Source organism: Arvicanthis niloticus, chromosome 1 (assembly GCF_011762505.2).
Source record: "Arvicanthis niloticus isolate mArvNil1 chromosome 1, mArvNil1.pat.X, whole genome shotgun sequence".
Classification (NCBI taxonomy): Eukaryota; Metazoa; Chordata; class Mammalia; order Rodentia; family Muridae; genus Arvicanthis; species Arvicanthis niloticus.
The window spans coordinates 65,999,062-66,026,676 of record NC_047658.1 but is presented as its reverse complement, the minus strand read 5'-3'; the positions used below and the strand labels follow the sequence as shown (position 1 = coordinate 66,026,676).

At 44.6% G+C, this 27,615-nt stretch overlaps 1 protein-coding gene across 17 annotated transcripts in view; it reads right to left on the bottom strand.

Moving 5' to 3' along the window:
- Tenm4 (teneurin transmembrane protein 4) overlaps positions 1–27,615 on the bottom strand; it is a 1,520,543-nt gene that overhangs the window by 396,922 nt on the left and 1,096,006 nt on the right. For 4 of the 17 annotated variants that reach the window (XM_076938085.1, XM_076938093.1, XM_076938095.1 and 1 more), the window contains one exon: positions 16,663–16,761. The exons of the other annotated variants lie outside the window; for them this stretch is intronic. The gene's annotated coding sequence lies outside the window, so the exon portion shown is untranslated. The remainder of the gene's footprint in view (positions 1–16,662; positions 16,762–27,615) is intronic. 17 annotated transcript variants of the gene reach the window in all.

The following is a 27,615-nucleotide window of genomic DNA, read 5'->3' as shown; positions in this document are numbered from 1 at the left end:
AGGCCTTATTCGAAGTGACAGGGATGGAGGCTGACCATGACCATGACGAGAAAGCTCAGCAACTACACTCAAGCTAAGACAAAACTACTCTGTCTCGTTGTCTCTTGAAGAGAGAGGTAGCCTGAGGGCCCTGGGGTCAGAGCTGACTGGGGGTCAGGGATGGAGCTGGACTCCTTTCAGGAAATGGAGGAGTTGGAGAAGAAAGGGAGGAGGAGGGAGAGGTAGGGAGGGCTGTCTTGGAGCAGATCCAAGATCCAGGGAGGAAAAACATAAAGAAAATTCATAGCCTTCCTAGCCCAGTTCTCTGAACGTCGTGGGATTCTGACTTACTCCCCTGCCCAATGGACGTGGTGTGTGTGTGTGTGTGTGTGTGTGTGTGTGTGTGTGCTCGCGTGTGCACTGAGGGGGGTTGTGGGGGTTGAATCTCAGATTTCATGAAATCCATTTTAATCACCCTCTGCAATCCACAACACTCTGTAATTACAAGTCTCTTATGCTTGAGTATAAAGAACTCACGGAGAAAGCAACATTAAGCTTGCAAGCGGAAACATGAAAATTCATGAAACACACAATTAAGGATCCGATGACAATGTTAACTCTCTCCTTTGCTAGCCCAGGCACTGAGGATTACAAGAAAATGTGCAAAACTGAACCCTGAGGCGTGAGCCGCCCGTGTCAGGAAGCCTGACCCGGCCACGCGTGTTCTCCGGTGGATTACTAGCCCCATGGCCACACCCCAGGCTGTTTAGAGCAAAACCTGAGCCCTAGGCAGGAGCAACAGGCTCAACCTTAGAATGCCAGAGGAAGAAGAATATAGGAGCGGGGATTCCTAACACCTGCTGTCACCTGCAGAGCCTCCAAAAGGCTCACCCAATCCTGGAAATTCTTTCCAGAAGAAGGGGTTTCATGGAAGGTGGGGCAGTGTTGTCACAGTTCCACCAGCGCCCTGTCTACCTCTCCACCACCACCTATTTAGGAACTCCAGACCTCACTTCAACCTCCACTTCAATGCCTTACTGGCAACTCTATAAATGGTCCTCCTGGCTTCTCCACAAGCTCACTTCCAGGCCAAGTCTCCCTAAAGAAATCAAAGCTCCTCTCCACTCTTTAAAATGTCACTTGAATCAAGCAAAACCCAATACTACAGCAGAAGAAGTGCATGCTTAACTATGAGACTTGGAAAAACATGAGCTTGGGGATATGAAGGATGTTAACCAAATGCTTGCTAATTCCTGTGGGGTTGGGTGCCTGCAGGGTAGAGGGAGGAGGAGATTAACCAGGCTTTCTGCCTTTCTGTATTTGTGCATATTTTCCACAGTGCTTATGACCTACAGTCAGGAAACAGTGAGATAAACTTGAAATGTCACCTCTGTTCAAAATCCTTCTGTAGTTCCTTATTTTTTACATGATGAACCATAAATCCAGTATCTGGTATTTATAGTCTCCTAGGGTCTGGTCCTCATCAGCAGGCCTAGCTTCATGGTGTGTGATGCGTGAAGTTGCGCAGGGCCTGCACCCGAAGCAAACAGGATTGGTGGAGGCCTCTGCTATGGCTTTCTTATGTTGAAAAAAAAAAAAAAAAAAAAAAAAAAAACCTGGCACGGTTTATTGAGCACCATACGCCACAATCTTAGGTAATTGGTTCTGATTATCAGTATCTTTATCCGTCCAATTCTTTAGCCAACACCCTTTGGATTGCTGTGTTTAACGGGTGTCTGATGCTGTGGCAAGGATAATTAGGAAAGTAGACTATGTGTTCAGCATCAAAGGAGACAAGGGATTCTCAGTCTGGGGTTGTGAAGGAGGGAGCAGGAGATGCGTAGTAAGTATTTATTGAGCCTTCTTCTAAGCTGGAGATCAAAGGGGACTTGAGCAGGACCCTCTGTCTCTGCCCTGTGGAACATAGATGCTGACAGGGGAGATGGATAATAAATAAATGATTGTCTTTGCTGGACAGTCCTATGAGGAAAACCACAGAAGGATGAGATGGTGAGGGGACCACAGAGCAGGGGAAAAAAACATCAGTAGATAGTGGATGACGCAAACCAGAAGACTCTGTTGACACATAAGTAGAAAATTGCAATGCCTGCGAGTTTGTCATCGTAGAGACTGAGTTAGAGCATACATAAGCAGGAACTTGCACAACTGGGGAGGCAAGGACGGATAGGGAAGGGCTTGGATTTGGACAGCTCTAAGTCATCTTTTTTATCTCCTTTCCCCAACTCTCAAACAAGCAGAAACCACTTTCTCCTGCCTCTACTTAGGAATCTTTTCTTCCATTCCTTCACCATGACAGGGAAGGTTAGATCTTCATTTCTCCTAATCTCTGCAGCAAATCCCACTACCCTCTACCCCCTGCATGCTTTCCCCCTCCCTAGGTGATTCTACAGAGACTCTTGAGCCTCTATCCTAAATCTTATCTCATAGTCCTCATCTTTTTCTTGAATTGCAGACATGAATACTAACTGTCTTTGTTCCAGAGGGGCTTCTGGGTATCTGAAAGGGGAGAGGTTGGTCCCCACTGGGGTCAGACTCTCTCTTTTGTGCATTTTGTTGTGCTTGCTTAGGATACAAGAGCCTATGGGCAAGGAGAGGACACTGAGAAGTGAAGATATGAGGTAACCAGGCAAGGTCCTATTCTTTCTACCCCATCAGTTAGCTGCCTTTCCTACACCTTAGGTGCCAAGCTCCCTGCTGTGAGTCTTGCTGTGTAATCTCCAGGACCATCTTAGCTCTAGGATACTAGATTTCTTTACCAAATTTAGAAGGATTTTCTATAACCTAGGGTCTTGATAAGGATAGGGTCCTTACCAAGGACCCTAGAACTGTTTCCCCCATGCCAAGGGACCTGAAGATACTAAGAAAGATCACATGAGTCTGAATCGCAAGATGGAATGCCAATATGACAACTGACCCCAACCAACATGACTATGACAACTGACCCTAATCTGCCCCCTTAAAGGTTAAGGCTTAACCAGAGTTGTCCACGCAGGAAGTTGGGGTGTTCTCGATTAATTGATGGGTGAGCAGAGCAAATTCCTAGCCTACTCTGTGGCATTGTGGGATCAGAATATGCATGACATACATTGAATGTGCACTTTGTTTGTTACATTCATTCACCGATGCTCAGAAATGTGAAGCAGTAAAGGGTGAGTTGGGGCCCTCCTATAACAGCAGGACTGAGAGGCAAAAGCGTCTGAGTTCAAGGCCAGCCAGCCTGAACTATAAAATGAGTTCCAGGACACTTAGGCTTACACAGAGAAATGTCTCAAAACAACAATGAAAGAACTGCTAAGTCACTTGCTTGAGCTCACATGGCTGGTACCTGGCAGAGCTGAGATGATGGGACCCCAGCACCACTTCTTGCTCATTTAACAACTAAGAGACACTGAATGGGTGGTGCCACGTTATTCATGTTCCTCCTAACACGGTGGTGGTGCTGTGACATGACATCGGCATGCCACCATGCCGAAGGGTTATACTATGCCTGGAAATGCTCTCCCCCAGGTGACTCTTCATAATCAGGGCTTTATGTAAAACATGTTAGGTGAGAGTTATTTCTTAAACGACTCCTCCTGTAAAGCAAGTACATGCTTCTGAAGGTGTATAAGTAGCTGTGATTTTATTCATGACACGGTAAGTCTGGGGTCAGGTAGACCTTGTGTTCCATTTCTAGGCAGCATTAACCACTTTGCCTTAAACACACCAGCCACCTGGTCTCAGATTTCCATATTAACAAAGCAGAGACAACACCTCTCTGACTATTTATAGAAAAACAGGGCAACATGTTTAATATAATTAGCATAGGTCATGCCTACAGTAAGTACAATAAAAACATTTCTGGGGAGGGGGGGACTCAATTTTCTCTCCACTTCAGCTATTCAAGTTGTCTTTTGTAATATCACCACCACTATTATCATCATCATCATCATCATCATCATCATCATCATCATCATCATCACCATCATCATCATCATCTTTCCTTAGCTATCTAAGAAGATAACTACTCAATTTGCTATGATAATATTGAAAATGCAGCCATTCAATCTGCTGTCCAATTTAATCCATTCATTGAAACAAAACCCCAGTCTTAACGTTGACTTTGGCAGGAACCACACCCTTGGGGTTCTGACCACAGAATACCCACATGGTTTTTCCCTTCATCAGCTCTCTTTATAACAGACACAAGCACACACTAGACATGCTGAGAGGGAAAGGAACATTCCTTTGGACCTGAGGGGCATCAATCTTTCTTGCTTGGCCTAAGTAGGCAGGTGGCTTTTTTCAAGGCTGATTTGTAGCTTGTCTAGTGTCAGACAATCCCAGTCTCTTGAATAGGCTGATGTTTTGTGATGCTGTGAATATCACTGGGCCTGGCCTAATAGAAGCATGGACATGAAGCATGTTTGTTTGGTGAAAGCCAGACAAGACTTTGGCTTAATCAAGAATTCACTTTCCCAAAGGACTCCTGGGAAGATACACAGTAAAGTTTCCCACCTCCTCAAATGAAAGTCAATTGTCAAGTGTGACCTTTTGCAGATTCTCTCTGAGGAGTGGAAGCCATGTTCCTTAGCCATCTGCAGGCTAAAAGTCACTCAGAAGGGTGAGTTGAGGCAAGCCTTGATGGTCCTTGCTTTAATTTTGTGACTATGAGACATCTCTGAACTTAAACCTCATATAGGTATGCAAGTTATCTTAATTTGGGTTTTATTGCTGTAAAGAGACACCATGACCATAGCAACTCTTATAAGAAAAATATTGCATTGGGGCTGGCTTACAGGTTCAGAGGGTTAGTCCATTATTGTCATGGCAGCATGCAGATAGGCATGGTGCTGACGAGGGAGCTGAGGTGTTGCATCTTGATCTGAAGGCAGCAGAAAGAGACTGTGTGCCACACTGGGCATGGCTTGAGCATAGGAGATCTCAAAGCCTGCCTCCATAGTGACACACTTCCTCCAGCAGGCCTCAGCTCCTAATAGTGCCACTCCCTCTGGGCTTGTAGAGCCAATTACATTCACATGCCCACAAAAGTATTTGTGCTCTCTATCCACAAACATGTGTCCCCTTCCTTGCTCCTTCTTGACGCATCCCTGGAGATAAGAATGTACATATAAAGACCCCAGGTTACAAAATGCTTTTGAAAGTACCTGACAAATGATGGAGAGAAGCAAAGGGATGCTTAAATACAGGTGTTGTGTCAGAAGCTGTGCTAAGCCATTTGCAGTTGCTATTGGATACTTTCCTTAGAGGGACTCCAGAGGGCAGATACTATATGTTGAACTTAAAAAAAAATAATAATAAGCTACAGGTTAATGAGCTGGTTTATCTGGCAAAGGCACTTGTTATGCAAGCCTGGCGACCTGAGTTTGATTCTTGGAACTCATAAAAAGCTGGATGATGGGGCTGGAGAGATAGCTCAGCAGTTAAGAGCACTGACCACTCTTTCAGAGAAGCTAGTTTGGTTCTCAGCACCCACGTGGCAGCTCAAAATCAGTTTTAGGAGTTCTGACACTCTTGTTTGGTCTCCCCAGGCAGCAGGCAAGCATGTGGTGCACAGACATACATGGAAGCAAAACACTCAGATACATAAAATAAAATAAAAATTAAAAAACTGGATGTGGTGACTCACGTCTGTGATCCCAGCTCTCCTACAGCAAGATGGGAGGCAGAGACACTGCCCTAGAGCAAACAATTTACTTTGTTAGCAGTTTGCAAGAATCCAGCTCTGGTACTAAGATACAACTGGTTGTCCTTCTGTTACTCCCATCCTGCTCCAGGACCCCTGCAACCTGCACAGCTGACACTCTGAACTTGTGAGACAATTAAAGCCCCATTCTCCCTCCCTCTGGCCTCCAACAACAACCTACAGATCTGGCTGTTTCGGTCCCTCATAGGAATGGATTCATGGTATGCGTCTTACTTCATCATCATTCATCACTTATGTGATGAGCTCGAGCTTCTCCCATGGTGGAATATGAGAACCTACTTTTTAAAAGTTTAATAACATTCCATGGTAGAGATCTGCCATGGCCATTCATCTGTTTGCAGGCACTTCACGTGGTCTACCTCTGGATAGGTGAATGGTGCTAGGAATGAGTGTGCACAGATCATCTCCTCGAGGTCCTGCTTTTATTTCCTTCAGATGTATGCTCAGAAGCAGAGCTTCTGGGTCATATTGTAATTCTATTTTCAATCTCAACTTCTGTATTGTTTGCTATAGCAGTGCTACCATTTTGCCCAATCCCCTTTTAGAGATGATAAAACTGAGGCCCAGAGGCTAAGCAGCAGGTGCAAGGATGTAAAGGATATACAGGTTAGGAAGTGGTTCAAGAATCCAGCTCTGGCACTAAGATGTCTGAACAATAGTTCCCAATGTTAGGGCTCAGTCAGGGCATGGGCACTCCACAGCACCTTTAATAAGCAGATAGATTCCTACATTTCCAGGTCTAGAGAAAGAGAACCATGACAGTATCATCCAAGGGGTTAGGGATGTGGCTCGGTTGGTCAAGGGCTTGCTTAGCATGCACAAAATCCAGAGTTTAATTTTCAGCACAGCATAACCTGAGCATAGTGGCTTATGCCTACCTCTAGCAACTTGAGAGGTAGAAGCAGGAGGGATCAGGAGTTTAATGTCATCTTGGCTTACAGCAAGTTTAAGGTCATCTTAGACAACATGAGACCTCATCTCTAAAAAATGAAGAAAATATCTCCCAAGAAACAGATGAACCAATCCCAAGTGTTTCTGGTGGGTGCCAGGTTTGAAAGCCATTCTTTGCTATTGTGATAACGACCATCAGTTTTGTCTTTGTTACCAATTTCCTTGTCACAATCATCCCATGCCAGATCACTGGGCACTTAAAAGGGTCTGTAAGTTGTGGGAACTTAGGGTTACCAAGGAATTCTCTAAACGGAGCACAGAGCCTGGTCTCAGACAATTGCTGGCTTTCAAAGGGCAGCACATTCTGTATTCTAATCAAGGAAGCATCAACTAGGCACCTGCCCAGACCTCACTTAGATTCCTAACGCTCATTAAGCAGCTCAAGCCAATGTGTTCCTTAGTGTGCACAGAGGCAGGATGCTGGCATTTTAATCTTATTAGGGAGTTGGAGCTCTAAGAGGCAGTGGCGAGAGCAGCCCTTCGCCCTGTGGGACAAGGTTCTTCACACTCAGAGAATAGCTCTATGCCACTTTGCCATGCCCAACCCATCCCCTCCAGATCCCCACTGTTCTCTAGACCTGTAGCAAGCTCTGAAAAAACAGCTTGATAACTTCTAAGGCAACAGCTGCTAACAGCTGGATAACCACATTGCCTGTATTCCAAAGCAGACCTGAAGTACCTATCTTAGCCTGACATATTTAGCTGGCACCAGGCCACAGGCACCACTCCCTGAATCCAACTATCTGGGACCCCTCCTCCATCAATACCATTGATAAAAGCCAGACCAGGCTTTGGGGCCTTGGGAAAGAGGTAGCCAGGAGCAATAATCCCAGCACAAACCTCTCATTGTTGGAGGAGGAAGGCATAGGAGAAATAGAGAAGTGCATATCTGTTGTCAAAGGTGAACAGCGGAAATGACTCCTGAAAAATGAGTTTATATGCTAACAGATGGGGGGGGGGTGCAAACACACACACAGCTATGGCCATCTACCTCTCTGCAAAAGAAATAGCTGGAGTCTTTGTAAATACACACACACACACACACACACACACACACACACACAGAGAGAGAGAGAGAGAGAGAGAGAGAGAGGTACACACACATGTACACACTAATATACTCACACACTTATTACTCTGCTTAAGATAAACAAAGAATCAAATAAAAAGTAGATTCATTCATCTACCCACCCACCCACCCATCATCCATCTATTCATCTGTGAATTAATCTACCCGTACATACATACATATACTTGTCTATTTAAATACTGACTTAGCACCTATTGTGTGCGTGAATCAAACTGGAAGAAGAAACAAAAATGTAGATGGGAGGTTTCTAACTGAGAGACACATTGGTACTGGCGTGATTTGAGAACCTGTACACTATTTCTTTAAACACTGTCTATATATGTCACCGTCTTGCACAACATATTCGGGAGCTATTATGATCTGCACACATTCCCTTCAACCATTACTAGATTTATAACAGCTTTTTTGTCCTGTATTTTCTGAAGCAGTGAAAGGAAAGGCAATAGAAGCTACCCACAAGGAGACTATGGATCTGTTTTGGCAAAGAAAAGTATAGACTCATACCATGTGGATTCATGATGACAATAGCCACAATCAACAATGGGCTATGGGGTGGGCATCCATCTAGTGTTCCATGTTAGTCTCAAGAACAAATCTATGAGATGGCTGTTCTATCATCTCTTTATACAGATAATCACATGGAGCCAGGGAAAACTCACATAGCTTGTTCCATGTTTCATATTAGCAGGGCCAGAGCTGGGATTTAAGCTCAGGAAGCATGACCTCCAAGTTAGAATTTTTTAGTTATTTTTGTCAAGGTAGGAGAGATGGTAGCATCTCAGATACACATTTTAAAGATGGAGAGACTAGTCTTGGAGAGGCCATGTGACCTGCCCAGTACATTCTTGGGGGAGTTGGGTTGAGAGTTTAGCCTTCCTGTCTTCCATTCTAGTTCTATTATTGTTAAAAAGAAGCCTGACTTCATCCTCAAGTGAAAGTCAAGTGTCCTGTGCTGGGAACACAGGGGAGCCTAGAGACTGCAAAGGTCAAGATGAGATCCATAGAGCCTGGCTTCTTTCTCTAGGCAGTCTAGGATTTCCTTGGAAGAAACTCCTGACATTTGTGAAGGAAGACTCAGCCTGTGTGGACAGGATTGGGGACTCTGTGCTCCAGGTCATGGAGGACTTCATTTTAGCCATAAGGACACTGTGTGGGGCAGCAGGCTTATCCCTGGTATCGCACAGATGTGGTACTTTCTAATGAGCAACATGCTCTTGCACTGCCAGGAAACCTCAGGGATGAGGGGCTTGCTCTAATGACCAAATGGTGCCAATTAAACCCTAATGGTCTATCTTTGGCACTTGCAGCTACAGTGGGTTCAGCTCAAAGGCTGTCTGAGGTGCTGCTGGGTTGAAAACAGGCCCCTGGGAGGTAGGAGGTGGCCATGCAGAGACTGGAGTATGGCAACTCTCATAGACTCTGGATCTGTTGGACACTGTCGGTGTGTCCAGCATGGGTAAGTGTTTGAGCTACCTGGGATCATCTTCTGCATCTACAGATGAGAGTAGTACCTTGGTTGTTATGGCTGAACATATGTCAGGCACTTGGCATAGTTTTGTTTTGAGAGAGAGAGAGAGAGAGAGAGAGAGAGAGAGAGAGAGGCTATAAGAATAAATTGAAGTTGTCTAAATCTTTTATTAAAGGAGAAACAATTTTTTTTTCTTATGTTAGGAGAGATAGTGTGGTGGGTTGCTTGCTGGCTGAGAGGTTGGGCTTCAATATTTTACCTATTTTAAGTGGGCCTATAATTTCCTTTCGGGAATTGTTTGACTAGGTGATCTCTAACTTCCTTTGTTAAATAATTAAGAAAAATATAGGAAATGACGAAGGGGAGAAGGCAGGAAGGAGAAAGCAAAGGAGAGAGGAATGCAGAGGGTGGGGTGGGGTTAGGAAGTGGGGCAGGTGAGTTACACTCTTGCAGTGTTCACTGGGAGGAGATTCACACTGCTGAGTATGTTAGAGGATGAGTAGGTTCCTACCCTCATGAGCTTATAGTCCAGGTACAAAATCAGAGGCGGAACATGGAAGTGAGAGATTTGATGGTGACTGGAAAAAGGGATGTGTGCCCCAGAGTGCACAAAGAAGTAGCTCAGATTTAGTTCAGTGATTGGGGAGGTTAGATTGGAAGACAAGAAAGACAGCTGCTTGGACTTTCCTGGTGACATTACACAGAGAGATGATGGGATGCATGACACACTGTGGATGGCATCACAGCCCTCTGATTAATAGTGTATGGGATCTTGCTGTCAAGGAGATCTCTACAGCTCTGCTCGTGTACTGTGTGTGAGGCAGGAGGTGTGAAGAAAAACAAGACGTCCTATCCTCATAGGTCAGATTCAGCATGGCCATCCTGGGCCCTTGTTTCACTGTTTACATCACAATCCACCTTCCCAGGGACACAGGGGCATGAAGGGCTCTTTCCTACGAGGCCTTGTGAGAAGTACTAAGGGCAGGAGCACTCTGAGAGGGCTACAGTCATCTACAGACAGAAGCTTGTCTGGGAAGCCAACGGCTGCTTGCAGAAAATTAATAATAGATGCATAGGAGTCCCTGGGACCGAGCTCCTCGGCAGCCGCTCCAGCTCTGAAAACCAGGAATGGAGCCTGACCTGGAACAATCCTGCCTGTCGTAAAGGAAGAAAGAACACCCAGCCCTTCTTGAAGCTGATAAGAAAAATGGATTTACAGGATGTTTACTCCAAATAGGGGATTCTTCAGGCCACCAGGAGTGGTTGGAAAGGGCACCAAGGAAGGGTTTCTTGCACCTACAATGTTTGCTTTATGCTAGAGCCTTCTAGGAAACAGATGAACATACTTCATCCTGGGGGCTACTGAGCTGGCCACTGCCTTTGCATGTGTGGTAACTGGACAACTTGTCCAAGGATCTAGAAAGGAGAAACAGCACTGAGTTCACACCCAGGTGGTCTGGCTCCAATATTCTAATACCAGTTTCCTTTATCATTTGTTTAGAGACAGTCTTCCAATATAGCCCAGGCTGGCATTAAACTTACAGAGCGCCTGCCCTAGCCTCTGGAAGGCCAGGATTCTAGGCATATATCACATTGCCTGGATTAAACATTTTTCTGCCTCTTGCCTTTTCCCAAGTAGCTGGGAGAAAGGAGGCAGGTTAGGGAATAAGGGCAGAGGCCCTACATTGGGCCCTGGAAGCAACTCTACAATGCCAATGCCTCTGCTGAGAACTTTAAGTTCTTCTCAGCAGGGCAACACACCAGCCATCACTTTATTGACAATTACAAGTAATCAGGGCAGGCTGGACCTTATATAATATCCACATTTTCCCTTCTCAGAGAAACACTGTTCTCTTTTTAAAGAAGCCTTCAGTCCTTCCTAAGGTTGGAAACAGGAGAAACAGGAGGGATTTGGATGACATGATGAACTATGGAGATTTTAGGACAATTTTAGGATATTAGGAGATCTTATCCCCAAACCATTAACATCTCCACTGCAGGTTTTCTCAGAATCTTTAGCATGCTAGTAGTGTCCATACCTCCCCAAATGGATTCAGGGCATGGTGCATCTCAGATCATTCAACACTTTCTACATGCATTGATAGATGTATACACACACACACACACACACACACACACACACACACACACACAGAGAGAGAGAGAGAGACAGAGAGAGAGAGACAGAGAGAGACAGAGAGACACACAGACAAACACACAGACACACACACAGACACAGACACACACACACACACACACACACATACACACACACACACATACACACTAAAGACTATCCTACAGGATATCCTAGAAACAGTTTAGGATATTTGTTCTAGAATATTAATGACATCAAATTGTGTCTGTTTTTGAGTATTGGGTCCCTGTGATGCTAGGGACTCTCTTAAGCATCTCTCTACCTCTGCCTTTCGGCTAGACCTACACCAGCACAGGTCTTCAAGGATGGCCTAAGATAGTGATTGCTGTAAAACATAATTTCAGACCTATACCAACGTTCCAAGCAGCATCTGCCTGCATCTCTTTATCCTGTCTCCTAGGTGACAGGTGTTTTCTGCCTTACAAGTCTCTGGTGAGGTTTTCCTCATCACCCAGGAAGGTTCCATCAGCACATGGCTCTGCCCACTCCATTTCCTCTGTCTTTTCTCCCTGCATAGGACTGCAGGCAGTTTCCTAATACAACGATGGTGATTCTCCAGCAACCTTGTATAGGCACATTCCTTATCCTTGGTTTTTAGCTTCAGCTCAATATCTCTGAAACCCTCTCTGGCTCCCTCTATAGCAGCCTGAGAATTCTATACTGTACCTTACTTACCCTTGTATTTGTGCAGGTGGACACATGCCTGGAGTAGAGAGATCTCAGGTAGCTTGTACTGTGGGATCCTGGTTAGCAGGGTTGGCAAGTAGCTAATGAACCCTTCAGACCCTTTGCACAAACCTGTCCTCAACTAGAAAGCCCCATGGTTGCCCAAGCCCATAGTAGAAGGCTGTTGCCCAAAATTCTTCAACAGAACCACAAACCACTTGGAAGTGTGCTTTATTGGATCTCAGTTACCCTATTTGTTTCCTTCTGTTTTCCAGCTTCTACAGCCCACTGCATGGTTTTGGCACCGAGGCTGTTCTACGCAAATGGAAAAGAGATCTAGTACAGTGGTGAATAGACTCAGACAGGGGAGGCAGGAAGGAGGAAGAAGGAGGGAGAGATTCTGGGAGGCTGAAGCCAGGCTGGGATGGAAAAAAATTGCCCCCAAAACTCTCACTGCCATCTTGAACCGCCTCCCTTGAGAAAAGTGACAGACTGAACAGCCCACCCATCTGGCCTCACCATGTCACCCAGGCCCATCTGGTGAAAACTGGCTACACACTCCCCATTCTCAGAGACAGGAAACCTAGAGCCTGTCACCTAGCTCTGTGTTACCCTAGCTGTGCTCTTAATTCTTCTTTGGGTATCAAATTCTTCACCTAAAATTGGAAGCTTACATTAATTACACTAATGACTCTCACTCCTGGCCTGTGACTCACAGTAAGAAATGCATCTGACATCTGAACCCTACAGACACACTTCCGGTGAGACACCAGTCTGCCCTGTTACTGAACAATGCCAGCCTTTATGACCCACCATGTTTCCTCCATTATTGTCACCTGCATGCTTTTATTAAAGTGTGACATGTGTACAGTGGAGGGAACCCATCAGAACTCAGCAGCTTGATGCAGTTTCAACAACTGAAAACAGCTATGGGAGACAGGTCCAGTGATACAGGCACAGCAACCCAGCTCCTCAGGAGGCTGAGATAGGAGTCAACCTCTCTCTCCCCCTCTCTCCCTGTATCTACCTCTCTTCTCCCTCCCCCATCTGTCTCATGTACACACACACACACACACACACACACACTGTGCCACTGAGGAGGTATGAGGTATAAGGACCTTAGTTTAATCCTTAGTACCAAAGGAAAAGAAAAGAAAAAAAAAATTACCAGTAAGCAGCTCTCAGATCAAAGGTAGAACAACAGTAGTACTTTGGAGGCCTTTCCCATTCTCTCCCCAACCCCAGCTCCTCCCAAGTCCCCTAAGGGTAATCACTCCCCAGACATCTAAGGCATTTGTTTTTGCCTACATTTGTACTTTATAAAAGGGAGTTATAAAGCTCTGTGCCTGGCTTCTGCCTTTCAGTTTTATGTTTGCGAGTATCATAGTCCAGCCCCACTGTGGGAAGAAACTGCATTTGTCCATTTGAGGCTGGGTGTGGCATGTGTTTGGCACACCTGTGTGCATCTTGTGATTTTTGTACTATATGCACCCATACGAACACTTTATGGGTATACTCTACAGAGTGGAGACACTCGCATGCCTATGTTCTGAATGGTTGGTATTACTGAACAGTGTTCCAAAGTCAGCATGCTCCTTCAGTCCAACCAGTGTGAGTGTATTTCAGTGGCTTTACATGGCCATAGACACTGGGCAAAATCCATCTCTTCCATTCAAGCCTTTCTAATGGAACTGTGGTAGTGGTGGCATTTATTTCAGGGCAGTTCCCATGTATCATTTTCTCAAGAATAGTGATGTTTCCATGGCTTTTTGGGCCGTTTTTTTACCCTCTTTTTGGAAGCATCTAAGTCTTTTGCCCATTTTTTTTTTATGAGCTGTTTGTCTTTTTGTGATTGATTTATATGGAAAGCTGACTCCCTCCTACTGCATATATATTGGATAAGTAATTTTTGTTGAAGTGTCAAGCATGGTGGGATAAGCTTGTAATCCCAGTGTTTGGGAGGGGAAGCTAAGACAGGAGAACCACAATTTCCAGGCTAGCCTGGACAAAAAAGGAGAACCCATTTCAACAAAACAAAACAATCAAATAAGTAAACCTTCTCCATAGGTTAATGGGTCATTGTCATTAATTTTGATAAATGATGGCCTTAAATCATCAAATTAATTTTATAACTTGAAATGGATCACCACCCACAATTTGGAAATGGCTTCAAATTGGTTCTGTGGCTTCCATGGGTCTGGAGCTCCCCTAAAGGCCCCACTGGCTCTATGGCAGTCAGAATGTTTCCGTGTCTGCAGCCAGTAACTGTCTGGAGAGCAAAGGCCAGGATATTCGTTTTATTTAGTTAAAACCAACTAACAAATCTATTTTTTATCTTAAATGACAACAGCATCCAATTCTCCTGAGATTCTAAGTCTGCCAGCCCCTTAGCCCAGACTAAGGGAAAGGACTTTGGGAATGAACAAGTTATGGAATACCTCAGTAGAAATAGACAATATGTTTTCCTGATATGACTCTTCACCCAGAGATGTAGCAAGCCTTCAGATAGTCCCAAGGATGCAAGATACTCCTAGAGGTCCTATATATCCAACAGGTAAGAACAACTCTCCTTTAGCTCTGCCAACAGTGGCCACCAGATCCAGGCTTCCCCATGGCTGGGGTTCTCTAAGATCATTCTACTCAGCCTCCCCGCTCCCCCGACTCTTCAGAGCAGCTTTCTACATAGTCTCAAAGCTTCAGGAAGCAGGGTGAGTGTCACTTCTATCAAATAGGGCAACCCTATTTAACCCAAGAAAATGGAGCTAATCAGTTGACACAACTGGCTATAGAGCCAGATTGACTGACTTCATGGCCCAGGTTATACCTCTTGGTGGGAACCAGACACTGTGTGGAGACTGGTCATGCTAAAAGGACTGGAGGTTCTCATACACACATACAAACCCCTGTGCACACACAGAGATGCATATGCATATGCACCTGTACATGAGAGGCATGTACATAAGTGTATACACACTGCTGGGTTTTCTCTCAAAAAAATTCTATGGTCTACACTCAAATGGTATATTACATGCTCAGCTGAATTTTATCTTGCACTGCTCTGAAAATGTTTAAGAGTCTCTAATGCATGTATAATTCAAAAGTACAAAGTATGGGGCATTTATTTTACAGTTTACAACTCTCCTTGCCATTCACCAGCTCATCTGATGTTCCCAATAGCCTTCTAAACATACATAAATACATGATGCTTTACACGGCCCTTAACCTGTCAGTCTGGGACCCTCATTCCAGGGACACGAGTTCTCGCTGTCCAGGACTAGAGCTGTGACCCTAGCTATGGGGTAGGAGAGTTTGTACAGCTCTGGAATCCATCTTCATTTTTCCTTTTCAACTGCGTGTTTCCATGGCAATCAATCTGTCCTTATGACATTCTGAGTTTTAACTTCATGGACTTTTTTGGCTTGGAGTTGTTTGTGTGAGAATTTATCAGGTATGAACACTCCTCTTTTATGCCTAATAAACGTGCTGTATCTTCTTGTTCCTTTTTAATTTTTTTAAAATTAGAGTCGCCTCTACCTTTTTTCCTCTCTTAGCCAAAGGTAAGTAATTCCATCACCAGTTAATGAACTCTAGGACTCATATTGATTGTGTATCTCCTAGGGACCAGGTATTAAGTGCTGCGTGACCATTACCCCAACACAGACTCTCTCTGACAGGCATGCATTAGCATCCTCATCTCACAAATGAAGAGATAGAAGTTTGGAGAGGAGACGCAACAGTGTAGAGCCATATACAAAGTCAGCAAGCCTTAAAAGCCAAAATTGCACCCAGGTCTCACTGAATGACAAATCCTGACTCCTTCTACTGCCCGAGACTGCCAGAAGTAGCATCTTGCTTACTTACTATGAGTTAGCTAAACCATGTGGATGGAGGGAGCAGCAGCAGTGTCATCTCACCCCCTTCTCCATTTCTTTAAGACCAGAATAATATAGCAGCCTTCCTGCCAGCTCAGCATGAGTGAAACTACAATGAGGACTCAGGCTTGCTTCCTGCTGGTAGTGGCCTACAGTTTGTGTTCTAGGCTGGCTCCATTTGTAAGGTGGCATTTGCCGGCTGGAAAGATGAGATGAGTAGGACTTGTCCTAGAAATGAAACTATAGTGGAATTATTGGAGGAACAAGGGATTTAAAAAATGGTCTGGGGAGGGGTGGGGCTGTGTTCTTGCTGCACAACCATGGCTAGAACTGTCTAGCAGGGAAGGTATGGCAGGATGGGAGGAGGAAGAGTGGATTTCAAATCAAGAGAGTCTAGAGAATGCTCTAAAAGGCTTGAGTATGGACAGACCCCAGCTTCCCCAGTAGTTCCTGGAGCTCCAGGTCCAGCCCAGACATCCTTAGGAATCTCTACTCTGAGAGTGAAAAAGGCTCCACACTGCTAACACCCTTTCATCTCTGAAAGCCCATAAGCCTGTGAAATATATGCAAATCGCTACAGCAATAAACCCATGCTCCCTGCTCATTGTTCTTGGGGGGGGGACCCTTATTATAAAATAAATGGAGATGAAGTTACCTATTAGCGCATATTTAAAAGGCAGGGTGAGGGGAGCACCTGTAACATTAACTTAAGTCATGAATACTCTGAAGTGGAAAAAAAAATTGACTCACTTTTTAAAAAAAATCTTCTTAAAAGGGTCTAAGAATAGTTCTTCAAATAATCCTTGAGGTACGCAATTTTAATTTGGACACATGGTAATTTCAGTCTACCTGTTGGAAGAGACAAGAAAGAAATCAGTCACTATTGATGAGGATTGCTCTTCTAACAAGTGTCAGAGAAGATTCTGGAAGCGTAGGGCTGGTGCAGGAGCGAGTGGGAGGGGGTGGGACGGGGGAGGGGCGGAGCAACAGCATTACAGTAGCCATAAGCTGAGGCTAGGTTTCACGATGAAGGTAGTAGGGATTGGTTTGAGCAAGGGCACAATCGATCTGCATGGAAGGAATGAAGAAGGGTGGATGGATGAGGGTAACCATCAGACTTTGATACAGAGAGTTGCTCTGTAGGCTTAACTCTTTGACTCTGTGGGAGAAACAAAATTTCTCAGAGCTGAGCATAGTATGAGAAACGGAACCAAAGCCATGTTTATGGTGTAGTAATATGAATGAGGGATGCTGGGCCCGCTCTATCTGTGTCCAGAATTCTGGCTCTGCTGCTGGTGTCAGCTCTAAGCTGACTGATGTATGACTACTGTTGTGCTTAAATTGGATACATAGGCCATTCATTAATTTTTAGCCCTTTGCTTTTTCTAACATAAGCACCAAAAACCCCATAAATTTCCCTCTAAGTGTTGTCTTGGCTGTATTCCACAACTTTTGATATTTAATATTTCCTTGATAGTTCATTTGTAACTATTTTATAATTTCTATTGTCATTTCTTTTTGACCCATGAGTGAGTTAGCAGTGTGTTTGTAAAATCTCTCAATACAGTTTTAAAAGATACAAAATAGAAAATGTCTCATCTTCCTGTTATTGACTTTTAGCTTAATTGCATTGTGGTGAGAAAATGCGGTCTGTAAAATTCTGATTCCTTGAAATTTATTGGGAAATGTTTTATGGTCTAAGATGTAGTCAACTTTTGTAAATGTGTGTATGCTTAGAATATTAATGCATTTTCTGAGATGATCTCTGGCCAGTTTCTTTTTTGCTTCCTGCCTTCCTTTCTTTCTTTATTTCTTCTCTCTCTCTCTCTCTCTCTCTCTCTCTCTCTCTCTCTCTCTCTCTCTCTCTCTCTCTCTCTCTTTCTTCCAAGACAGGGCCTCATGTAGCCCAGGCTAGCTACAACTCACTATGTAGTTGAAGATGACCTTTAACACCTAGTCGTCCTGCCCTACCTCCAGAGTGCTAAGTGAGGATTGAACTCCAAACTTTGTGTACACTAGGCAAGCACTCTAGCCACAGCCCCGCTTAGGCCAGTTTCTTTCAGCTCCCTCTACACTCCCATTTCTTTGCTGGTGGAAGAGGTTGTGAGCAACCCACACAGCTCCAAATTACACTTAGCTCTGGTGACAAAAACCCGACAAACAATAACAAACCACAAAACCACGAAGAGTAGGAGAGAAAACTGCCCAGGTTGGGCTAGCTCTCGCTTATAATAATATTAACAACAGCATCTCACGTTCTCCATTTGAAGTCTCTAAATAATGAGCACATTTGTCACTGGGTCTTAGCAAGTCTGTCTGTAACAGAAGCTGTGGTGTCACTCAGAAAGGTAGCAGGTAGGACATTGCAAAGGAAGACACTCCTGGTGTGTGCCCGTGCATGTGCCCGAATAAGAGTGCACGTGCAGCTGGCCTGAGTACTGGAACCCAGATCCCCTACTCTTTCTTCTGTCACTCTTTTCCTGGCTCAGATACATCTTCTTCCTCACTGTCTGTGAGATCCGCCCCGAGATCACCTGCAATGCTGCCCTCCTTGCCCTGATCAGATACATCTTCTCAGATCTGCTCCTGTGATCGCCTGCAATGCCGCCCTCCTTTCTAACCTGCTTCATTCCAAGATTACATTCTGTCAAGATTTTAATATACAACCTCAGGAGGTAAATTCAGAGGCAATCTCCTTGGCAGATGTAATTCTGGAAGAGGGCTGGGGTTAGGGAGTGGGTGGTGAGCAGAGCAGCACTGAGCTGACAGAGTTCCAGGACTCTTCCTCAGGCACACGCCCTTCCCATGACCTTGTCCCCTCCCCCACTGAATTTGCGTTCTCCTAGGAGCTTAGCTGAAAGAGCTGTCTGCATCTTCTACACCTATGCTCGCTCTTCAGCGATCACTGGCTGTGTGGCTCTCATCCGCTGACTGTTCTCATGTTCTCATCAGGATCCTGAGGATGACACTGTGACGGATGAATTCCTGGTAGCCTCTCTGACTCACCTGCAGCAGGAGCTGCCCGTCCTTCTGGAAACTGTCCTGCCTCAGCATTTATGCCACCAGCTTCCCCCGCCTCTTCTATCTCCTAAGAAGTCCGTATGGGGTTTGAATTTGAATTTCTATGCTTTCATTAAAATCATTTCAAAAAGAACAGTGACCCTAAGCCACCATTTATTAAGTGCACATCAAGTTTATGCTGGTTAGTGTGTTGAACATTATTTCATTTCTCTTCATTTGCACAATAACCCCCCAGAGGTAGATGTTACTATTTATATTTTTCAGATGAGAGAATGGAAGGGTAGAAAAGTCTTATAAACTCCTAGGACCAGTCAGCTGAGACATGGGAGATTAGGAGTCAAATCATCTAATCCAGAGCATATGGACTCCACTGTGCTCCTCACCCCTGCCGGCCTCCTAGTTCTCGGCCTCTGAGGTTACCATCTCCCCACAATGTTATACTGTCTTCCCTTCACTTTGTCTTGCCTCCCCCAGAAGGCCTCTGGTCTGCAAAACAACTCATTGGTCCAGGCCCTGCTCATATGTCTTTCCTCAATGCTCTTGCCAAGCCTACTCAATGAAACTACTCCCATCCCTCCTTGGGAAAATTCTACATACCAAGCTACCCATTGGTCCCCTAAGGATTGTACATACAGAGCAGATTGTTTTTCAGAAGTCTAAATAAAAGCAACCAAACAAAGGGATTTGTTCTTAATGTTTTTCCCCTGCCTTGGTTTGCTTTCTTTCTTTGATTGTTGTTGTTTTTAATTTAATTTTATTCCTTTATTCTATATGTATGGCTGTTTTGCCTGTATGTTAGACTACATGCATGTCTAGCATCCATGGATATTAGAAGAAGGCATTGGATCCTTTAGAACTAGAGTCACAAGTGGTTGTGTGTTGCATGTAGGTGCTGAGATTTGAACCAGGGTCCTCTGGAAGAGCAACAAGTGATGATCCATCTTTTCAGCCACCCTAAAAACATTTTTTAAATGCTCACCCTTGGAAACACTATAGCAGGCTATTATTAGAATGGAAGGAATCTTACTAGAAGTCATGGTGCTTGGGTAACAGAGGTTCTGCTCAGCACTTGTGCATGGACACCATTCGCATGATCTATCTAGCCAGGACGGTTGCCAAGGTTACTAAACCAGGTCTTGTGGATTTCCTTACCCAATTGCCACATTTTAGAATCCCATTTACACATCAAGCTGCACTCAAATGCCTCCTCATTCTTGAGAGATTCACCTTCTCTTTCTCTAAGAGGTGTAAATGAACCCACTTTCACTCCAGATCATCTTTGCTAACTAAGTCACACTTGGCATTCCATCATCCTTCATGAATGTCACAGTTCAAGGGGAGCTGCAGCATCCTCACTGCAGCTTCTGGGCTCAAAGGTGAAGTCAGTTCATTCCGGATCCATTCAGAGCCAAACCTAGGGCTTGACACTCAAATGTCAGTGACTGAAACAAGGTGGCCTTGGCATTCAAATATCACCAAATACAGGTCTCACTAGATGAAAATAAAAATACTAGGTACTAAAGAAATACCAAATCCATCCAAAGAGATGAGGAGACCAAAAGGAGGAGGGTGTCTTCACTGGACATGAAATTTGTGCATGGTGGCTCATAAACATGTCAGTGAAGTGCTTTTTGACATGCTCCAGGTGAATGAAGCATTGGAAACCTACATTTGGACATACCCAGTTCCCACAGTCAAAAGATCAGAGTCAGAACTTAGAAGGTAGAAAGAACTTCAGGCAGAGTCACTACAACCAGGGGTCAACAGAAGGACCAGAAGGTCCGTGTCCATGCAGCCCTCTATCCACTTCCAGACCAGCAGATGAAGCCTCCAGAAAGCCAAGTGCTTTTGGTATCACTAAAAATAAACTCCCCAAACTTCATCTAGATATATTGCAGCTGCAATTTACAGCGTCTAGAACTTCACATGGTATAATTAGCAAATGGATTACAATGATTTATTTTTGGTTTCAAAGCTCAAATGAACATAACCTTCCAGTCGAATGGGAAAAGAAGAGGCTTGGAGCCAGCCACATTCCTCCAGTCCCCCTCCAAAGCCATAATTTCCATTCTGGCAGGCATCCATCTACTGATGTCCAGTGGACATGCCATGAGAGGGGACAGGAACTCTGGTTTCTGGTGTCCCTGAGAAGTATGACTTTGGTGATAAAGCCTCTCATATGGTCTAAGTTTACTCTTCTAGTAACCAGGAAGGTGCCTAAAATCACTGTTTACATACAGGGAAACCTGAAGCATTCACTGTAGAAGAAAGAAGAGCCACACGCCTTAAATTTATTTATAAGCATTAGCATGCACTAAGCCAAACACAGCAGAGACTGATCTCACAGAGGGATTCCCTCTACAAATACTAGATGTGTTTTCAGGATAGCTTCCTTCAGCTTGCCTTGGCATGGGGAGAAGCCTACTGGGCTGATTCTGAGAGTCTCAGTGGAACATGGTACTGAGGGAGGTTGGGCCATACAGCTAAAGGAAGACAGGCCCGGTCAGGCTGGGAGCAGAACTGTGTTTGGGTTTTCCTTCCTTACATGTGCCAGAAATAACAACTCCTCCATGTACTTTTTATAAAATGGCCGTAATGAGTAACTATCTCAGAAGACTACTCTGGTGATCAAGGGGGAAGTATGTGAAAGAAGTTTTAATAAATGAATACTAGAGATTTTTGTCAAGTAAATAAATTCAAAAATAGTTCCTTTGGTATGCCTGTATGTGCATGTTTGTACATGTGTAGCTGTACATTTGTGAGGTCCATGTTCTGTTCTGGTCTCTAACTTTTCAGAGTGGCCAGCCAGCAAGCTCCAGGGATCCTCTTGTCCCTGCCTCTGGAGCACCAGGATTATAGTCGTATGCCACCTCTTTTATGTAGATGGGGATCCAAACACATGATCAGCAAGCATATTACTGACTGAGCAAACCCCTAGTATCCCAAAGTATCTCCTTCTGTTGAAGACTTTATCGGACCAAGGCCCTATGGAATGTGATAAGGCTAAGGACAGAGCACCAGAAAGCCTGGGACATTATCTTCTCTAGTTTTCCAAATGGTGCCTGGGCAGAGACAGGTCTCCCAGCTAAGCATCTGTAGCTAAGAGGGAGGACTGGGTTTCAGGTCAAAGCATTAATAGCTTGCCTGCCACTCCAAGCACTCCCCACTTACACAAGTCAAATCTCATAAACCACTGACACAGGAGGTGAAATGAGGGGACCAGGGATTATTACATGGACTAAACATGTGCTTCTCACAGTGAGGGGAAGAAGGCAGTATATACCCAGCACCCGCCTGCTGCCAGGCACAGGACTAATACTTTCACATTGCCCTCATGTGCAAACTTGCTACTGCCACGGTGTGCCGTCATTCATCCTGTGCGTGTGCACCGAGAAGCCTTTGTATCTCTTGACTCTCTAACAATCCTGGCTTCCACTGCCTCTCTTCACAGGTCTCCAGTAAGCTGAGAGAACTTCAGTGCCATGGTCTAGTCTGCAATCCCCAGACCTGCCTGAGTCTCCTGACAACTTTCACAGCCAACAATGGTGGGCTCCAAGAGCTTTGGAAGATGAGAAGAACTGTAAAGATTGAATTCTGTGTTCATGATTGCTCACAAGAGTCTCGCCATCTGCCACTCCCCCCATGGCTCTATCTGAGACACAAAGGTTGCCTTCTTCAGAGGCACTCACACCTCTCTCCACTCTCTCAGCCTCTCTTAGACTGAGTGCCTGGGGAAACCTCACTGCTCACACATCAGAATGACCATCCTCTCACCTCTCTCCTTCGGAGTCCCATAATCACATCCAGATCTCACTGGCTGGAAAATAGTTTTATCACTGAGGACTGCATCCAGAGCCTACTAGGCCAGCACTCTATCATGGTACTTTCCAGACCTTTTACTTTTTTATTTTGAATAAGTTCTTCTAACTTGCCCAGGCTGGTCTTGAATTCACATTTTTGCCTAGCTTCCCATACTGGGGATTTTAGGCCCCTGTTGTCAGAAGTGTCTATCTATAAGAGATTCTATGACCAAGGTCTACGTCCTGACTTGAATGACAGTCCTCTGAGCAGACATAACCATGTCTGTCCTCTGGCAACCAGGCACACAGTGACCTCATCAGCATCTGTTTTGTTGATGTCTCTATACCAATATATGCATCTAGTAGGTCCTTAATAAAATCTTACCAAAGACATTTCTATGTAAATCAAGTCCTTTTTTTTTCCCTAAAGGTGGTTTGGCTTGACCCTCCCTCATCTGGTCTCCCCTGTACTTGGTGCCTTTCCAGCTTTATTTACTCCTGTGACTTAAGTCAATTATCCAAGTGGGTAGATTGTCTTTCCTGCAGACCATGGCAGCTTAGAGAGGAAAGCAGAGGAGATCCATGAGAGGGAAGAGCTGAGTCTGGATTCTTGGAAAGGGACACACAGCAAGCAGAGACCTCAGCCTATTTCTGGAGCCAAGTTTCCAGCCTTGAGTTCTGGCTTCACGGGCATAAAAATGCCTTTCTTTTTTTTCCTTTCCTTTCATTCCCCCCTTTGGCGTGAAATAAATGGTTAGCCATTAAGATGTAAAATGCAGCTGTCACAGTTCATAGAACAACAGACAGGTTAATATGGGTTCTTAAGAATGTCATTTCCTTGTATTAACCCCAGAGCAATGGCGACCTATCAAGATGCACTGTGGAGGCCTCCGGAAGCTGGCTGCATTTCTACTTTAATAATATTTGATGTTTAAATAACATTTGATGCTTGTTTCTAAGTAGAGTCAGATACTCTGCTTTTTTTGCTTCTCCCTTCCCTCTCCTTCCTTCTCTCCTGTTCTCCACTCCCCCCCCTCCTCATTCCTACTCTTAAGTATATTGGCTCTGGGTTTTTCCTATTCAAATGCATATGTGGGTTACATTGGAATTTTGTTCTTGCTTCTAGAACTTTCTGATCCCAGATTCCTCTTCTCTTTTCTATTCCTTACCTCTTAGCATCTTCCAGGCCACCCATACCACCTGCTTGCCACTTGTCATAGAACTAATAAAACTTTGAGAATGTTTCAGGTCCCTCCCTACAAGAGGTGAGGTTTTTTTTCTTTCTCATGATAGGTGAGAGCAGTCATAGCAGGTCATTTCCAACAGAAGCAGAGAGCCACTGTGCTCAGAAGGAATGCCTGGTGGTCATCCCTGCACTATGCAGGCCTGAGGGATGGGATTGGCACTAGGGCTCTACCCAGCTGGCAGTCTGAGGAAGTGACATTTGGGCCCATCCTGTCTATCATACTATTTTGTTCCAGGGTTAGCTGGTACCCTAGGATCATTTCTGGAGCAATCCTATGTGTCAAAGGGCTATTTGTGGGATGCCCACTGGAATTTGGCTTCACTCTGACTTTGTTGAGCTGGGCATAATGTATATTTCATTAGAAGTCTTCAATGGACAAACTACATCATCAAAAACTGTTTTCAGTTCTTCTAATGGGCAAGGTTCTTAGACCCTAGTGCTCTATGTACATAGTCTTCCTTCCTTCCTTCCTTCCTTCCTTCCTTCCTTCCTTCCTTCCTTCCTTCCTTCTTCCTTTCTTTTCCTTTTTCCTTTTTCCCCCTTTCCTCATATTACTGAGCACTTTCTTCTCATCCTTGAAGACATAAGCCCTCCTCACTTTCTGGCTGGCTTGGGTCTATGGCTGATTCTTCTTACCCTGCGCTTCCTTGGAGATCCCTCTTGTCTTTGGGCAGTAGTCTACTGTTGTACCTGCCTCCAGCAGATGTCTGAGGGTATACCTGCCTGACCAGCACACACGTGCAAAGAAGAGTCAGTACATTACTTAATCTATGCATTGACTCTGCATTGCTCTCAGAAGAATGTAAGAACACAAAGATCAAACACACTCCTGAAGAGCTTGGAGTTCAGTGGAATGGCAGGCACATAAACATTTTTAAAGCACATAAGGATTGGATAATAAGATCTGGATGAGGACTCTGAGGGAGAAACCTTCCCTCTGGTATACTTTGGACCAAGTATGATATGTAGGTACACTTAATGGATGTTTTCTGAGCTCATGACATAGGTTGATGGGGTGGACTCAAAGGGCCTTACAGCGCACATATTTTAGCAAGGAATATTAGAGAGAGAGAGAGAAAGAGAGAGAGAGAGAGAGAGAGAGAGAGAGAGAGAGAGAGAGAGAGAGAGAGAGAGAGAGAGAAAGGCAGAGAGGCAGAGAGAGAGGCAGAGAGGCAGAGAGGCAGAGAGGCAGAGAGGCAGAGAGGCAGAGAGGCAGAGAGGCAGAGAGGCAGAGAGGCAGAGAGGCAGAGAGGCAGAGGCAGAGGCAGAAGCAAAGGGAGGAAGCCTGCCAACTAATGGCAGCTTAAAAATGACCTGGGACACCCAGTGGTAACTAGAAACTCTCAATCCGGGTCACTGACTACCTGTCCAGTAAATTGCTGCTTCCTGCAGAGCCTCAGGTGCTTTATCTATAATATCAGAGAGTTGGAACTGACATCTCAGATTATAAGCTAAGGCATGGCTGGGTCCTGTTCAAATGGTGTAGCTATGCTTCCTGTGATACACTCTTAAGACACATGTGGTACAGGGAAGCATTATTGTGGGTATCTGCAACCCAATTTCTTCCTGCAGAGACTTCCAAACCTAGTCGGTCCAGAAACCTGTACTAATTCTTCCCTAAGCTCTGATCCTTCTGGTCTCCTTCCATATTCCTTGTTTTGTCTTTTATGCAACATATGTACAAAGTTGCTACTCAACAATATGTTTTATGTTTACAGTTATGGTGACAATGTTGGCCTAGAATTTTCTTTTTGGAAATTAGTGGAAGTCCTAGCCCTCAGCTACTAGGTACACAAGTTCCTAGTCCTCAGCATCCTGGTACCCAGACTTCTGGTTCTCACTATTTTGGCTCTCAGCATTCTGGTCCCCAGAATCTTTGTCCTCACAATTTTTGACTTCTTGGTCCTTAGGCTCCTGGTCTTCATTCAGTCTCTGGTCCTTAGCATCTTGGTTTTCAGCATCCTGGACATCAGCCATTTACTTAGTGTAGATGGCCATTAGCTCTCAGTGACTCTGCTCATGTTGTATGCCTGCCTGGAAGGCACCCTCTATTGTCTTACGTCTTTTGTCCATTCCCAAGGCCTTTCTCATGAGCCTCCATCACCTCCATATTTCTTTTCTGATCTACCTTCACTAGGATCCATAGCCATTTTCTTTCTGCTCTAATAACATCACACTGTCCAGTACTGATGGGTTCCATTATTCTGAACTTTATAAGGATACTGCTTTTCTTTCACTGCATTCCAGCAGTGGGCAAGCCAACAAGTACCTGAGGTATTCTGAACTTAACTGGACTACCATCACATTTCTAACTAGTGTTCTCTTCATCCCATGTTGTAAAAAAGAGCAGAATAGTCCTTCTCCTGACCTTTATTTTTCAGCAAGCACGAAATGATCTGTTCTGTAGCCTCCTCTGTCCTCAGAATTTGTTCTTGGCTCACACAGGCTCTGAGTCCAGCATCTGCATCCTCAATGTCTACTTAATGTTGTGGTTTTTCTGAGGATGTGCTGGTGAACATGCACCATACACAGGAAGAAAATTCACCTTTGTATCCTTTTCACAAATACGATTTCTGCTGGCAGAGTAAGCCCTGCTTTCTGCATCTGACCATTGGGTTCTTCAAGGCAGAAACAATGATTTCCTTCTTCAAAGTTTGTCAGACCATGAGAGACTGCAGAAACAAGCAAGATCTTGTCTTGGCATAAGACTACTGGGGTTGAGCCTCAGCACTGACATGCCAACTCTAAGGCCTTAGTGACTTTTTATATCCTGCAAGGAGCCCCCAGGTCTTCAACTGGACATTAGTGTGGACCACATCACCTTTCTGCTGTTGCTACAAAGATTAACTTCAGAGGATATAAGACTCATGGGATATGGAATGTAACACTAGATTCTCAGTGAGAAGTAACTCTTGGACCTCTTGCATGAATAAGTGAATAGAATAAGGAAAGTGAACAGAATAAGAGTATCATGCCTCTTTATGGTTTATAAATCTGAAATTGATGCACAATGTCCCAGTGAATTCTCCAACGATGTATTATGACACATCTTAAAAAGAAAGTAATTGAGATTCAGAGACATTAAATTATTTGTCTAAGAATACAAAGCCAGAAGAAGGCAGGCAGGTTGTTCTGGACTAGCTAACTCTGCCTTAAAATCTGGAGTATTCAGGAGCTCCTGGCCACAGAATGGGCTACTTACACATTTACATGGGTCTTCAGTTAATGAATAAGTACGCATATTCTGATGGTCACCTCTAGCTAGGAGACTAAAGTCCCTCCAAAACACCAGTATAGTTAAGGTGGTTTATGTTTACTGTGTAGCCACTGTCCCATTTATCTTCCAGGAAGTAGAGCTGAGGTAAGGGGAGTGGAATAGACACCTGTCACTCCTGGGTCCAGAGAACCAGCACCCCCATTCTTCTCATCTTATACGTCTTAGTTTGCTTTTTCTGTGGCTGGGATAAATACCACAACCAAAAACAACTTAGGGAGAAAAAGGTTTATTTTAGTTTATAGCTCATAGTTTACCATGGAAGAAAGTTGGGGCAGGACCTGGAGGTAGGAACTGAAGTAAATGTCACAGAAGAACTGTGCCCATGGGTTTATTCCCCATAGCCTGTTCAGCCTGTTTTC